At 45.8% G+C, this 12,617-nt stretch overlaps 9 non-coding genes and 2 pseudogenes across 9 annotated transcripts; all 11 read right to left on the bottom strand.

Annotated features, from left to right (window-relative positions):
• Positions 1 to 448: 448 nt before the first annotated feature.
• LOC141214307 (U2 spliceosomal RNA) lies at positions 449 to 639 on the bottom strand. Its single transcript, XR_012283573.1, has one exon. It is a non-coding gene; the product is annotated as a U2 spliceosomal RNA (small nuclear RNA).
• Positions 640 to 1,754: 1,115 nt separating this feature from the next.
• On the bottom strand, positions 1,755 to 1,937 carry LOC141214342 (U2 spliceosomal RNA). Its single transcript, XR_012283608.1, has one exon. It is a non-coding gene; the product is annotated as a U2 spliceosomal RNA (small nuclear RNA).
• A 524-nt stretch (positions 1,938 to 2,461) lies between these two features.
• On the bottom strand, positions 2,462 to 2,577 carry LOC141214394 (U2 spliceosomal RNA; annotated as a pseudogene).
• A 1,115-nt stretch (positions 2,578 to 3,692) lies between these two features.
• Positions 3,693 to 3,883, bottom strand: LOC141214305 (U2 spliceosomal RNA). Its single transcript, XR_012283571.1, has one exon. It is a non-coding gene; the product is annotated as a U2 spliceosomal RNA (small nuclear RNA).
• A 1,115-nt stretch (positions 3,884 to 4,998) lies between these two features.
• Positions 4,999 to 5,189, bottom strand: LOC141214304 (U2 spliceosomal RNA). Its single transcript, XR_012283570.1, has one exon. It is a non-coding gene; the product is annotated as a U2 spliceosomal RNA (small nuclear RNA).
• A 1,115-nt stretch (positions 5,190 to 6,304) lies between these two features.
• On the bottom strand, positions 6,305 to 6,495 carry LOC141214303 (U2 spliceosomal RNA). Its single transcript, XR_012283569.1, has one exon. It is a non-coding gene; the product is annotated as a U2 spliceosomal RNA (small nuclear RNA).
• A 1,115-nt stretch (positions 6,496 to 7,610) lies between these two features.
• Positions 7,611 to 7,801, bottom strand: LOC141214245 (U2 spliceosomal RNA). The gene has a single exon (XR_012283513.1). It is a non-coding gene; the product is annotated as a U2 spliceosomal RNA (small nuclear RNA).
• A 1,115-nt stretch (positions 7,802 to 8,916) lies between these two features.
• LOC141214352 (U2 spliceosomal RNA) lies at positions 8,917 to 9,098 on the bottom strand. Its single transcript, XR_012283618.1, has one exon. It is a non-coding gene; the product is annotated as a U2 spliceosomal RNA (small nuclear RNA).
• A 524-nt stretch (positions 9,099 to 9,622) lies between these two features.
• On the bottom strand, positions 9,623 to 9,738 carry LOC141214401 (U2 spliceosomal RNA; annotated as a pseudogene).
• Positions 9,739 to 10,853: 1,115 nt separating this feature from the next.
• On the bottom strand, positions 10,854 to 11,044 carry LOC141214237 (U2 spliceosomal RNA). The gene has a single exon (XR_012283505.1). It is a non-coding gene; the product is annotated as a U2 spliceosomal RNA (small nuclear RNA).
• A 1,114-nt stretch (positions 11,045 to 12,158) lies between these two features.
• On the bottom strand, positions 12,159 to 12,349 carry LOC141214226 (U2 spliceosomal RNA). The gene has a single exon (XR_012283494.1). It is a non-coding gene; the product is annotated as a U2 spliceosomal RNA (small nuclear RNA).
• Between the last annotated feature and the right edge of the window lie 268 nt (positions 12,350 to 12,617).

Here is a 12,617-nt window from a genome sequence, read left to right as displayed (position 1 = left end):
AGCGCAGCAGAGTAACCAGCGCACATACCTGTTAGCTCAGGTGAGTTTAAAAGGCTGCTGTTGATAACAAGGGCATTTGCTAAATAGATGGTGTGTGTGCAACAATATACTGAAAGGTCAATTATATTGTGCAGCTTATCTCACCACCTGTAGTTATTTAGGTGAAAGCTCCAAAATGCTTGCCTAATATGTCTGTTTATCCAAAAGGAAGTAAAAAGGGAGAGCTAGAAAGATAGCATTGCATCACATTACATGGCAATGCAATGCACAGTTGCTGAAGTTGAACCAAAATGAGCTTGTAATCTGGCTTCTGCAACTTTGAACATGAAAAATCCAATGAGGAGAAGAAAAGCAAAGCCAAAGAGTCCATCCCAAAATCCGACAAACAAGCAAAATGAACAAAAAACATTGAATTCAATTCTTTCTGATTTTAGAAACTGCATTAAAGAAGGGGTGCACCGGTCCTGGAGATACTGCAATACCAGGTCAATGCGTGGAGTGGACAGAGCAAGCTCTTTTTCCATCTCCCTGTTCTAAAAATCCATTTGATATATGGTCCCCAGATAGGGGACGTATCAGATATTAAACTGATAAGAACAGATACTACACTTGATCTTAGCCAAAAGGCCGAGAAGCGATAACCAGAATTGGTTTCAAACTACGGAGCCACCCAAGGATCCTGAAAAGTCCATTTGTGGAGATGAGCTCCTGGACTCCCGTTAAGAAGACATGTTGTCAACCTCTAGATCCCTTACATGCCTGCACTTTTCGGCTTGCTGCTGCTGCAATCCACGCGTTTTAGATCTGCATAACTCCACCTCTTTAAACACAGCACCTTCACCCCCTGCTGTTCCCACCCGCCTCAACACCGTTGGAAGGGAGGAGAACCAATTAAGGCGGGGGGTGGGGTGGAACGAGCAGCTGTCTACCCTTAGCAGGAGGGCTCCTGATTACATACCTCTCCTGCTGCTGCTGCTGCTGGCTGTCCAGCAGCAGACTGAAGGTGGCTGCTGCTGTGCACAGGTATATAAAGGCTCAGAGCCTATTATGACACGCGCAGCCAGCGTTCCATTGCCACATTCCATCTACTGCAGGCAGGATACCTGGCTGGCTGAATGTCGCTGAGAAGCTCACAGAGACCGCCATAAGCAACAGTTTAACAGAATGCCACAGACTAATCAACCAAACTTTTTGGGTTGGGTTCTCTTTTATAGTCTGCAGGCATTAAATGAAAGAAGTCAGTGTTCCAGCAGAGGGAGACAACGTTTCAGAAAAGGCATTGTAGCAAACCAAAAAAGAAATTTTAAGCGCAGCAGAGTAACCAGCGCACATACCTGTTAGCTCAGGTGAGTTTAAAAGGCTGCTGTTGATAACAAGGGCATTTGCTAAATAGATGGTGTGTGTGCAACAATATACTGAAAGGTCAATTATATTGTGCAGCTTATCTCACCACCTGTAGTTATTTAGGTGAAAGCTCCAAAATGCTTGCCTAATATGTCTGTTTATCCAAAAGGAAGTAAAAAGGGAGAGCTAGAAAGATAGCATTGCATCACATTACATGGCAATGCAATGCACAGTTGCTGAAGTTGAACCAAAATGAGCTTGTAATCTGGCTTCTGCAACTTTGAACATGAAAAATCCAATGAGGAGAAGAAAAGCAAAGCCAAAGAGTCCATCCCAAAATCCGACAAACAAGCAAAATGAACAAAAAACATTGAATTCAATTCTTTCTGATTTTAGAAACTGCATTAAAGAAGGGGTGCACCGGTCCTGGAGATACTGCAATACCAGGTCAATGCGTGGAGTGGACAGAGCAAGCTCTTTTTCCATCTCCCTGTTCTAAAAATCCATTTAATATATGGTCCCCAGATAGGGGACGTATCAGATATTAAACTGATAAGAACAGATTTTTTTGATTGAAGCTGCATCCAAGGCACTGAAAAATGTGACCGAAGTCACACCAAAACAGCGCACGAGGCGAGGATTCATGTGGACCCTTCCCGGAGGAGAGGGTCCCCAATAAACCATCCCCATCCCTCCGAGCCAGAAGGCCACAGCGAGGGTCAGGGATCTCCGATGCTCTCCCTAGCCGAAGCCGGAGAAGAGCCGTTTTCGTGCTCCCAGCTTCCATCTAGGCTGCCACCCTAGTGGAGCTGGAGCCTGTGTTGGTTTCTCAGCCCAAAGCTGAACGGACCTCCGACCGGGTTTATAAAAATTCCCCTTCCTAGCCCGGAGGCCAGGAATAGGGGGGGTTGCTCAGAAAGTATGATTGGCAAAGGTGCGGCGTGCTACGAAGCCAAGTCTTTCTGGGGTTCCCAGTCCCAGTAAGCTTGGACTCCCACCAGGGCGCCTACTCCTGGGGCACATTGCTCCAAAGCCCTCACACTTACCCAGCCTAGTGACTTCGATCCTGGAGGGCCATGTTTTCCATCATATAACTCTATGAGCCACCTGGCGTACTAACAAGTGCACCAAACCAGTGTGTAATATGCATCAATTTACTAGGGCAGCCCAAGGACAAAACTGCCTTTTCAAAAGATACTACACTTGATCTTAGCCAAAAGGCCGAGAAGCGATAACCAGAATTGGTTTCAAACTACGGAGCCACCCAAGGATCCTGAAAAGTCCATTTGTGGAGATGAGCTCCTGGACTCCCGTTAAGAAGACATGTTGTCAACCTCTAGATCCCTTACATGCCTGCACTTTTCGGCTTGCTGCTGCTGCAATCCACGCGTTTTAGATCTGCATAACTCCACCTCTTTAAACACAGCACCTTCACCCCCTGCTGTTCCCACCCGCCTCAACACCGTTGGAAGGGAGGAGAACCAATTAAGGCGGGGGGTGGGGTGGAACGAGCAGCTGTCTACCCTTAGCAGGAGGGCTCCTGATTACATACCTCTCCTGCTGCTGCTGCTGCTGGCTGTCCAGCAGCAGACTGAAGGTGGCTGCTGCTGTGCACAGGTATATAAAGGCTCAGAGCCTATTATGACACGCGCAGCCAGCGTTCCATTGCCACATTCCATCTACTGCAGGCAGGATACCTGGCTGGCTGAATGTCGCTGAGAAGCTCACAGAGACCGCCATAAGCAACAGTTTAACAGAATGCCACAGACTAATCAACCAAACTTTTTGGGTTGGGTTCTCTTTTATAGTCTGCAGGCATTAAATGAAAGAAGTCAGTGTTCCAGCAGAGGGAGACAACGTTTCAGAAAAGGCATTGTAGCAAACCAAAAAAGAAATTTTAAGCGCAGCAGAGTAACCAGCGCACATACCTGTTAGCTCAGGTGAGTTTAAAAGGCTGCTGTTGATAACAAGGGCATTTGCTAAATAGATGGTGTGTGTGCAACAATATACTGAAAGGTCAATTATATTGTGCAGCTTATCTCACCACCTGTAGTTATTTAGGTGAAAGCTCCAAAATGCTTGCCTAATATGTCTGTTTATCCAAAAGGAAGTAAAAAGGGAGAGCTAGAAAGATAGCATTGCATCACATTACATGGCAATGCAATGCACAGTTGCTGAAGTTGAACCAAAATGAGCTTGTAATCTGGCTTCTGCAACTTTGAACATGAAAAATCCAATGAGGAGAAGAAAAGCAAAGCCAAAGAGTCCATCCCAAAATCCGACAAACAAGCAAAATGAACAAAAAACATTGAATTCAATTCTTTCTGATTTTAGAAACTGCATTAAAGAAGGGGTGCACCGGTCCTGGAGATACTGCAATACCAGGTCAATGCGTGGAGTGGACAGAGCAAGCTCTTTTTCCATCTCCCTGTTCTAAAAATCCATTTGATATATGGTCCCCAGATAGGGGACGTATCAGATATTAAACTGATAAGAACAGATACTACACTTGATCTTAGCCAAAAGGCCGAGAAGCGATAACCAGAATTGGTTTCAAACTACGGAGCCACCCAAGGATCCTGAAAAGTCCATTTGTGGAGATGAGCTCCTGGACTCCCGTTAAGAAGACATGTTGTCAACCTCTAGATCCCTTACATGCCTGCACTTTTCGGCTTGCTGCTGCTGCAATCCACGCGTTTTAGATCTGCATAACTCCACCTCTTTAAACACAGCACCTTCACCCCCTGCTGTTCCCACCCGCCTCAACACCGTTGGAAGGGAGGAGAACCAATTAAGGCGGGGGGTGGGGTGGAACGAGCAGCTGTCTACCCTTAGCAGGAGGGCTCCTGATTACATACCTCTCCTGCTGCTGCTGCTGCTGGCTGTCCAGCAGCAGACTGAAGGTGGCTGCTGCTGTGCACAGGTATATAAAGGCTCAGAGCCTATTATGACACGCGCAGCCAGCGTTCCATTGCCACATTCCATCTACTGCAGGCAGGATACCTGGCTGGCTGAATGTCGCTGAGAAGCTCACAGAGACCGCCATAAGCAACAGTTTAACAGAATGCCACAGACTAATCAACCAAACTTTTTGGGTTGGGTTCTCTTTTATAGTCTGCAGGCATTAAATGAAAGAAGTCAGTGTTCCAGCAGAGGGAGACAACGTTTCAGAAAAGGCATTGTAGCAAACCAAAAAAGAAATTTTAAGCGCAGCAGAGTAACCAGCGCACATACCTGTTAGCTCAGGTGAGTTTAAAAGGCTGCTGTTGATAACAAGGGCATTTGCTAAATAGATGGTGTGTGTGCAACAATATACTGAAAGGTCAATTATATTGTGCAGCTTATCTCACCACCTGTAGTTATTTAGGTGAAAGCTCCAAAATGCTTGCCTAATATGTCTGTTTATCCAAAAGGAAGTAAAAAGGGAGAGCTAGAAAGATAGCATTGCATCACATTACATGGCAATGCAATGCACAGTTGCTGAAGTTGAACCAAAATGAGCTTGTAATCTGGCTTCTGCAACTTTGAACATGAAAAATCCAATGAGGAGAAGAAAAGCAAAGCCAAAGAGTCCATCCCAAAATCCGACAAACAAGCAAAATGAACAAAAAACATTGAATTCAATTCTTTCTGATTTTAGAAACTGCATTAAAGAAGGGGTGCACCGGTCCTGGAGATACTGCAATACCAGGTCAATGCGTGGAGTGGACAGAGCAAGCTCTTTTTCCATCTCCCTGTTCTAAAAATCCATTTGATATATGGTCCCCAGATAGGGGACGTATCAGATATTAAACTGATAAGAACAGATACTACACTTGATCTTAGCCAAAAGGCCGAGAAGCGATAACCAGAATTGGTTTCAAACTACGGAGCCACCCAAGGATCCTGAAAAGTCCATTTGTGGAGATGAGCTCCTGGACTCCCGTTAAGAAGACATGTTGTCAACCTCTAGATCCCTTACATGCCTGCACTTTTCGGCTTGCTGCTGCTGCAATCCACGCGTTTTAGATCTGCATAACTCCACCTCTTTAAACACAGCACCTTCACCCCCTGCTGTTCCCACCCGCCTCAACACCGTTGGAAGGGAGGAGAACCAATTAAGGCGGGGGGTGGGGTGGAACGAGCAGCTGTCTACCCTTAGCAGGAGGGCTCCTGATTACATACCTCTCCTGCTGCTGCTGCTGCTGGCTGTCCAGCAGCAGACTGAAGGTGGCTGCTGCTGTGCACAGGTATATAAAGGCTCAGAGCCTATTATGACACGCGCAGCCAGCGTTCCATTGCCACATTCCATCTACTGCAGGCAGGATACCTGGCTGGCTGAATGTCGCTGAGAAGCTCACAGAGACCGCCATAAGCAACAGTTTAACAGAATGCCACAGACTAATCAACCAAACTTTTTGGGTTGGGTTCTCTTTTATAGTCTGCAGGCATTAAATGAAAGAAGTCAGTGTTCCAGCAGAGGGAGACAACGTTTCAGAAAAGGCATTGTAGCAACCCAAAAAAGAAATTTTAAGCGCAGCAGAGAAACCAGCGCACATACCTGTTAGCTCAGGTGAGTTTAAAAGGCTGCTGTTGATAACAAGGGCATTTGCTAAATAGATGGTGTGTGTGCAACAATATACTGAAAGGTCAATTATATTGTGCAGCTTATCTCACCACCTGTAGTTATTTAGGTGAAAGCTCCAAAATGCTTGCCTAATATGTCTGTTTATCCAAAAGGAAGTAAAAAGGGAGAGCTAGAAAGATAGCATTGCATCACATTACATGGCAATGCAATGCACAGTTGCTGAAGTTGAACCAAAATGAGCTTGTAATCTGGCTTCTGCAACTTTGAACATGAAAAATCCAATGAGGAGAAGAAAAGCAAAGCCAAAGAGTCCATCCCAAAATCCGACAAACAAGCAAAATGAACAAAAAACATTGAATTCAATTCTTTCTGATTTTAGAAACTGCATTAAAGAAGGGGTGCACCGGTCCTGGAGATACTGCAATACCAGGTCAATGCGTGGAGTGGACAGAGCAAGCTCTTTTTCCATCTCCCTGTTCTAAAAATCCATTTGATATATGGTCCCCAGATAGGGGACGTATCAGATATTAAACTGATAAGAACAGATACTACACTTGATCTTAGCCAAAAGGCCGAGAAGCGATAACCAGAATTGGTTTCAAACTACGGAGCCACCCAAGGATCCTGAAAAGTCCATTTGTGGAGATGAGCTCCTGGACTCCCGTTAAGAAGACATGTTGTCAACCTCTAGATCCCTTACATGCCTGCACTTTTCGGCTTGCTGCTGCTGCAATCCACGCGTTTTAGATCTGCATAACTCCACCTCTTTAAACACAGCACCTTCACCCCCTGCTGTTCCCACCCGCCTCAACACCGTTGGAAGGGAGGAGAACCAATTAAGGCGGGGGGTGGGGTGGAACGAGCAGCTGTCTACCCTTAGCAGGAGGGCTCCTGATTACATACCTCTCCTGCTGCTGCTGCTGCTGGCTGTCCAGCAGCAGACTGAAGGTGGCTGCTGCTGTGCACAGGTATATAAAGGCTCAGAGCCTATTATGACATGCGCAGCCAGCGTTCCATTGCCACATTCCATCTACTGCAGGCAGGATACCTGGCTGGCTGAATGTCGCTGAGAAGCTCACAGAGACCGCCATAAGCAACAGTTTAACAGAATGCCACAGACTAATCAACCAAACTTTTTGGGTTGGGTTCTCTTTTATAGTCTGCAGGCATTAAATGAAAGAAGTCAGTGTTCCAGCAGAGGGAGACAACGTTTCAGAAAAGGCATTGTAGCAAACCAAAAAAGAAATTTTAAGCGCAGCAGAGAAACCAGCGCACATACCTGTTAGCTCAGGTGAGTTTAAAAGGCTGCTGTTGATAACAAGGGCATTTGCTAAATAGATGGTGTGTGTGCAACAATATACTGAAAGGTCAATTATATTGTGCAGCTTATCTCACCACCTGTAGTTATTTAGGTGAAAGCTCCAAAATGCTTGCCTAATATGTCTGTTTATCCAAAAGGAAGTAAAAAGGGAGAGCTAGAAAGATAGCATTGCATCACATTACATGGCAATGCAATGCACAGTTGCTGAAGTTGAACCAAAATGAGCTTGTAATCTGGCTTCTGCAACTTTGAACATGAAAAATCCAATGAGGAGAAGAAAAGCAAAGCCAAAGAGTCCATCCCAAAATCCGACAAACAAGCAAAATGAACAAAAAACATTGAATTCAATTCTTTCTGATTTTAGAAACTGCATTAAAGAAGGGGTGCACCGGTCCTGGAGATACTGCAATACCAGGTCAATGCGTGGAGTGGACAGAGCAAGCTCTTTTTCCATCTCCCTGTTCTAAAAATCCATTTAATATATGGTCCCCAGATAGGGGACGTATCAGATATTAAACTGATAAGAACAGATACTACACTTGATCTTAGCCAAAAGGCCGAGAAGCGATAACCAGAATTGGTTTCAAACTACGGAGCCACCCAAGGATCCTGAAAAGTCCATTTGTGGAGATGAGCTCCTGGACTCCCGTTAAGAAGACATGTTGTCAACCTCTAGATCCCTTACATGCCTGCACTTTTCGGCTTGCTGCTGCTGCAATCCACGCGTTTTAGATCTGCATAACTCCACCTCTTTAAACACAGCACCTTCACCCCCTGCTGTTCCCACCCGCCTCAACACCGTTGGAAGGGAGGAGAACCAATTAAGGCGGGGGGTGGGGTGGAACGAGCAGCTGTCTACCCTTAGCAGGAGGGCTCCTGATTACATACCTCTCCTGCTGCTGCTGCTGCTGGCTGTCCAGCAGCAGACTGAAGGTGGCTGCTGCTGTGCACAGGTATATAAAGGCTCAGAGCCTATTATGACACGCGCAGCCAGCGTTCCATTGCCACATTCCATCTACTGCAGGCAGGATACCTGGCTGGCTGAATGTCGCTGAGAAGCTCACAGAGACCGCCATAAGCAACAGTTTAACAGAATGCCACAGACTAATCAACCAAACTTTTTGGGTTGGGTTCTCTTTTATAGTCTGCAGGCATTAAATGAAAGAAGTCAGTGTTCCAGCAGAGGGAGACAACGTTTCAGAAAAGGCATTGTAGCAAACCAAAAAAGAAATTTTAAGCGCAGCAGAGAAACCAGCGCACATACCTGTTAGCTCAGGTGAGTTTAAAAGGCTGCTGTTGATAACAAGGGCATTTGCTAAATAGATGGTGTGTGTGCAACAATATACTGAAAGGTCAATTATATTGTGCAGCTTATCTCACCACCTGTAGTTATTTAGGTGAAAGCTCCAAAATGCTTGCCTAATATGTCTGTTTATCCAAAAGGAAGTAAAAAGGGAGAGCTAGAAAGATAGCATTGCATCACATTACATGGCAATGCAATGCACAGTTGCTGAAGTTGAACCAAAATGAGCTTGTAATCTGGCTTCTGCAACTTTGAACATGAAAAATCCAATGAGGAGAAGAAAAGCAAAGCCAAAGAGTCCATCCCAAAATCCGACAAACAAGCAAAATGAACAAAAAACATTGAATTCAATTCTTTCTGATTTTAGAAACTGCATTAAAGAAGGGGTGCACCGGTCCTGGAGATACTGCAATAGCAGGTCAATGCGTGGAGTGGACAGAGCAAGCTCTTTTTCCATCTCCCTGTTCTAAAAATCCATTTAATATATGGTCCCCAGATAGGGGACGTATCAGATATTAAACTGATAAGAACAGATTTTTTGATTGAAGCTGCATCCAAGGCACTGAAAAATGTGACCGAAGTCACACCAAAACAGCGCACGAGGCGAGGATTCATGTGGACCCTTCCCGGAGGAGAGGGTCCCCAATAAACCATCCCCATCCCTCCGAGCCAGAAGGCCACAGCGAGGGTCAGGGATCTCCGATGCTCTCCCTAGCCGAAGCCGGAGAAGAGCCGTTTTCGTGCTCCCAGCTTCCATCTAGGCTGCCACCCTAGTGGAGCTGGAGCCTGTGTTGGTTTCTCAGCCCAAAGCTGACCGGACCTCCGACCGGGTTTATAAAAATTCCCCTTCCTAGCCCGGAGGCCAGGAATAGGGGGGGTTGCTCAGAAAGTATGATTGGCAAAGGTGCGGCGTGCTACGAAGCCAAGTCTTTCTGGGTTTCCCAGTCCCAGTAAGCTTGGACTCCCACCAGGGCGCCTACTCCTGGGGCACATTGCTCCAAAGCCCTCACACTTACCCAGCCTAGTGACTTCGATCCTGGAGGGCCATGTTTTCCATCAGATAACTCTATGAGCCACCTGGCGTACTAACAAGTGCACCAAACCAGTGTGTAATATGCATCAATTTACTAGGGCAGCCCAAGGACAAAACTGCCTTTTCAAAAGATACTACACTTGATCTTAGCCAAAAGGCCGAGAAGCGATAACCAGAATTGGTTTCAAACTACGGAGCCACCCAAGGATCCTGAAAAGTCCATTTGTGGAGATGAGCTCCTGGACTCCCGTTAAGAAGACATGTTGTCAACCTCTAGATCCCTTACATGCCTGCACTTTTCGGCTTGCTGCTGCTGCAATCCACGCGTTTTAGATCTGCATAACTCCACCTCTTTAAACACAGCACCTTCACCCCCTGCTGTTCCCACCCGCCTCAACACCGTTGGAAGGGAGGAGAACCAATTAAGGCGGGGGGTGGGGTGGAACGAGCAGCTGTCTACCCTTAGCAGGAGGGCTCCTGATTACATACCTCTCCTGCTGCTGCTGCTGCTGGCTGTCCAGCAGCAGACTGAAGGTGGCTGCTGCTGTGCACAGGTATATAAAGGCTCAGAGCCTATTATGACACGCGCAGCCAGCGTTCCATTGCCACATTCCATCTACTGCAGGCAGGATACCTGGCTGGCTGAATGTCGCTGAGAAGCTCACAGAGACCGCCATAAGCAACAGTTTAACAGAATGCCACAGACTAATCAACCAAACTTTTTGGGTTGGGTTCTCTTTTATAGTCTGCAGGCATTAAATGAAAGAAGTCAGTGTTCCAGCAGAGGGAGACAACGTTTCAGAAAAGGCATTGTAGCAAACCAAAAAAGAAATTTTAAGCGCAGCAGAGTAACCAGCGCACATACCTGTTAGCTCAGGTGAGTTTAAAAGGCTGCTGTTGACAACAAGGGCATTTGCTAAATAGATGGTGTGTGTGCAACAATATACTGAAAGGTCAATTATATTGTGCAGCTTATCTCACCACCTGTAGTTATTTAGGTGAAAGCTCCAAAATGCTTGCCTAATATGTCTGTTTATCCAAAAGGAAGTAAAAAGGGAGAGCTAGAAAGATAGCATTGCATCACATTACATGGCAATGCAATGCACAGTTGCTGAAGTTGAACCAAAATGAGCTTGTAATCTGGCTTCTGCAACTTTGAACATGAAAAATCCAATGAGGAGAAGAAAAGCAAAGCCAAAGAGTCCATCCCAAAATCCGACAAACAAGCAAAATGAACAAAAAACATTGAATTCAATTCTTTCTGATTTTAGAAACTGCATTAAAGAAGGGGTGCACCGGTCCTGGAGATACTGCAATACCAGGTCAATGCGTGGAGTGGACAGAGCAAGCTCTTTTTCCATCTCCCTGTTCTAAAAATCCATTTAATATATGGTCCCCAGATAGGGGACATATCAGATATTAAACTGATAAGAACAGATACTACACTTGATCTTAGCCAAAAGGCCGAGAAGCGATAACCAGAATTGGTTTCAAACTACGGAGCCACCCAAGGATCCTGAAAAGTCCATTTGTGGAGATGAGCTCCTGGACTCCCGTTAAGAAGACATGTTGTCAACCTCTAGATCCCTTACATGCCTGCACTTTTCGGCTTGCTGCTGCTGCAATCCACGCGTTTTAGATCTGCATAACTCCACCTCTTTAAACACAGCACCTTCACCCCCTGCTGTTCCCACCCGCCTCAACACCGTTGGAAGGGAGGAGAACCAATTAAGGCGGGGGGTGGGGTGGAACGAGCAGCTGTCTACCCTTAGCAGGAGGGCTCCTGATTACATACCTCTCCTGCTGCTGCTGCTGCTGGCTGTCCAGCAGCAGACTGAAGGTGGTTGCTGCTGTGCACAGGTATATAAAGGCTCAGAGCCTATTATGACACGCGCAGCCAGCGTTCCATTGCCACATTCCATCTACTGCAGGCAGGATACCTGGCTGGCTGAATGTCGCTGAGAAGCTCACAGAGACCGCCATAAGCAACAGTTTAACAGAATGCCACAGACTAATCAACCAAACTTTTTGGGTTGGGTTCTCTTTTATAGTCTGCAGGCATTAAATGAAAGAAGTCAGTGTTCCAGCAGAGGGAGACAACGTTTCAGAAAAGGCATTGTAGCAAACCAAAAAAGAAATTTTAAGCGCAGCAGAGTAACCAGCGCACATACCTGTTAGCTCAGGTGAGTTTAAAAGGCTGCTGTTGATAACAAGGGCATTTGCTAAATAGATGGTGTGTGTGCAACAATATACTGAAAGGTCAATTATATTGTGCAGCTTATCTCACCACCTGTAGTTATTTAGGTGAAAGCTCCAAAATGCTTGCCTAATATGTCTGTTTATCCAAAAGGAAGTAAAAAGGGAGAGCTAGAAAGATAGCATTGCATCACATTACATGGCAATGCAATGCACAGTTGCTGAAGTTGAACCAAAATGAGCTTGTAATCTGGCTTCTGCAACTTTGAACATGAAAAATCCAATGAGGAGAAGAAAAGCAAAGCCAAAGAGTCCATCCCAAAATCCGACAAACAAGCAAAATGAACAAAAACATTGAATTCAATTCTTTCTGATTTTAGAAACTGCATTAAAGAAGGGGTGCACCGGTCCTGGAGATACTGCAATACCAGGTCAATGCGTGGAGTGGACAGAGCAAGCTCTTTTTCCATCTCCCTGTTCTAAAAATCCATTTAATATATGGTCCCCAGATAGGGGACATATCAGATATTAAACTGATAAGAACAGATACTACACTTGATCTTAGCCAAAAGGCCGAGAAGCGATAACCAGAATTGGTTTCAAACTACGGAGCCACCCAAGGATCCTGAAAAGTCCATTTGTGGAGATGAGCTCCTGGACTCCCGTTAAGAAGACATGTTGTCAACCTCTAGATCCCTTACATGCCTGCACTTTTCGGCTTGCTGCTGCTGCAATCCACGCGTTTTAGATCTGCATAACTCCACCTCTTTAAACATAGCACCTTCACCCCCTGCTGTTCCCACCCGCCTCAACACCGTTGGAAGGGAGGAGAACCAGTTAAGGCGGGGGGTGG

Source organism: Phyllobates terribilis, unplaced genomic scaffold (assembly GCF_046119375.1).
Source record: "Phyllobates terribilis strain yellow unplaced genomic scaffold, ASM4611937v1 Scaffold_217__1_contigs__length_3308461, whole genome shotgun sequence".
Taxonomy (NCBI): domain Eukaryota; kingdom Metazoa; phylum Chordata; class Amphibia; order Anura; family Dendrobatidae; genus Phyllobates; species Phyllobates terribilis.
Note: the sequence above shows the minus strand (reverse complement) of the source record. Positions and strands in the feature narration are given on the sequence as shown.